Here is a 2,500-nt window from a genome sequence, read left to right on the forward strand (position 1 = left end):
CTGTGGATGGACTGGGGACAGAGAGAGAAGGTCAGAGAGAAGGTCAGAACCACTGGGGAGGGACTGGGGACAGAGAGAGAAGGTCAAAACCACTGGGGAGGGACTGGGGACAGAACCACTGGGGAGGGACTGGGGACAGAACCACTGGGGAGGGACTGGGGACAGAGAGAGAAGGTCAGAGAGAAGGTCAGAACCACTGGGGAGGGACTGGGGACAGAGAGAGCAGGACAGAACCACTGGGGAGGGACTGGGGACAGAGAGAGAAGGACAAAACCACTGGGAGGGACTGGGGACAGAGAGAGAAGGACAAAACCACTGGGGAGGGACTGGGGACAGAGAGAGAAGGACAAAACCACTGGGGAGGGACTGGGGACAGAGAGAGAAGGTCAGAGAGAAGGTCAGAACCACTGGGAGGGACTGGGGACAGAGAGAGAAGGTCAGAGAGAAGGTCAGAACCACTGGGGACGGACTGGGGACAGAGAGAGAAGGACAAAACCACTGGGGAGGGACTGGGGACAGAGAGAGAAGGTCAGAGAGAAGGTCAGAACCACTGGGAGGGACTGGGGACAGAGAGAGAAGGACAAAACCACTGGGGAGGGACTGGGGACAGAGAGCAGGACAGAACCACTGGGAGGGACTGGGGACAGAGAGAGCAGGACAGAACCACTGGGGAGGGACTGGGGACAGAGAGCAGGTCAGAACCACTGGGGAGGGACTGGGGAAAGAGAGAGCAGGACAGAACCACTGGGGAGGGACTGGGGACAGAGAGAGAAGGACAAAACCACTGGGAGGGACTGGGGACAGAGAGATAAGGACAAAACCACTGGGGAGGGACTGGGGACAGAGAGCAGGACAGAACCACTGGGGAGGGACTGGGGACAGAGAGAGAAGGACAAAACCACTGGGGAGGGACTGGGGACAGAGAGAGCAGGACAGAACCACTGGGGAGGGACTGGGGACAGAGAGAGAAGGACAAAACCACTGGGGAGGGACTGGGGACAGAGAGCAGGACAGAACCACTGGGGAGGGACTGGGGACAGAGAGAGAAGGACAGAACCACTGGGGAGGAACTGGGGACAGAGAGCAGGACAGAACCACTGGGGAGGGACTGGGGACAGAGAGCAGGACAGAACCACTGGGGAGGGACTGGGGACAGAGAGCAGGACAGAACCACTGGGGACGGACTGGGGACAGAGAGAGAAGGACAAAACCACTGGGGAGGGACTGGGGACAGAGAGCAGGACAGAACCACTGGGGAGGGACTGGGGACAGAGAGAGCAGGACAGAACCACTGGGGACGGACTGGGGACAGAGAGAGAAGGACAAAACCACTGGGGAGGGACTGGGGACAGAGAGCAGGACAGAACCACTGGGGAGGGACTGGGGACAGAGAGCAGGACAGAACCACTGGGGAGGGACTGGGGACAGAGAGAGAAGGACAAAACCACTGGGGAGGGACTGGGGACAGAGAGCAGGACAGAACCACTGGGGAGGGACTGGGGACAGAGAGAGCAGGACAGAACCACTGGGGAGGGACTGGGGACAGAGAGCAGGACAGAACCACTGGGGACGGACTGGGGACAGAGAGAGAAGGACAGAACCACTGGGGAGGGACTGGGGACAGAGAGCAGGACAGAACCACTGGGGAGGGACTGGGGACAGAGAGAGAAGGACAAAACCACTGGGGAGGGACTGGGGACAGAGAGCAGGACAGAACCACTGGGGAGGGACTGGGGACAGAGAGAGAAGGACAGAACCACTGGGGAGGGACTGGGGACAGAGAGAGTAGGTCAGAACCACTGGGGAGGGACTGGGGACAGAGAGAGCAGGACAGAACCACTGGGGAGGGACTGGGGACAGAGAGAGAAGGACAAAACCACTGGGAGGGACTGGGGACAGAGAGCAGGACAGAACCACTGGGGAGGGACTGGGGACAGAGAGAGAAGGACAAAACCACTGGGGAGGGACTGGGGACAGATAGAGAAGGACAGAACCACTGGGGAGGGACTGGGGACAGAGAGAGAAGGACAGAACCACTGGGGAGGGACTGGGGACAGAGAGAGCAGGACAGAACCACTGGGGAGGGACTGGGGACAGAGAGCAGGTCAGAACCACTGGGGAGGGACTGGGGACAGAGAGAGAAGGACAGAACCACTGGGGAGGGACTGGGGACAGAGAGAGAAGGACAGAACCACTGGGGAGGGACTGGGGACAGAGAGAGCAGGACAGAACCACTGGGGAGGAACTGGGGACAGAGAGCAGGACAGAACCACTGGGGAGGGACTGGGGACAGAGAGCAGGACAGAACCACTGGGGAGGGACTGGGGACAGAGAGCAGGACAGAACCACTGGGGACGGACTGGGGACAGAGAGAGAAGGACAAAACCACTGGGGAGGGACTGGGGACAGAGAGAGCAGGACAGAACCACTGGGGAGGAACTGGGGACAGAGAGCAGGACAGAACCACTGGGGACGGACTGGGGACAGAGAGCAGGACAGA

At 60.2% G+C, this 2,500-nt stretch overlaps 1 protein-coding gene across 1 annotated transcript in view; it reads right to left on the minus strand.

The window, feature by feature from the left end:
* The window catches only part of LOC139412970 (unconventional myosin-X-like), an 81,387-nt gene that overhangs the window by 25,093 nt on the left and 53,794 nt on the right, over positions 1 to 2,500 (minus strand). The gene's annotated exons all lie outside the window — the stretch shown is intronic.

Source organism: Oncorhynchus clarkii, chromosome 7 (genome assembly GCF_045791955.1).
Source record: "Oncorhynchus clarkii lewisi isolate Uvic-CL-2024 chromosome 7, UVic_Ocla_1.0, whole genome shotgun sequence".
Taxonomy (NCBI): Eukaryota; Metazoa; Chordata; class Actinopteri; order Salmoniformes; family Salmonidae; genus Oncorhynchus; species Oncorhynchus clarkii.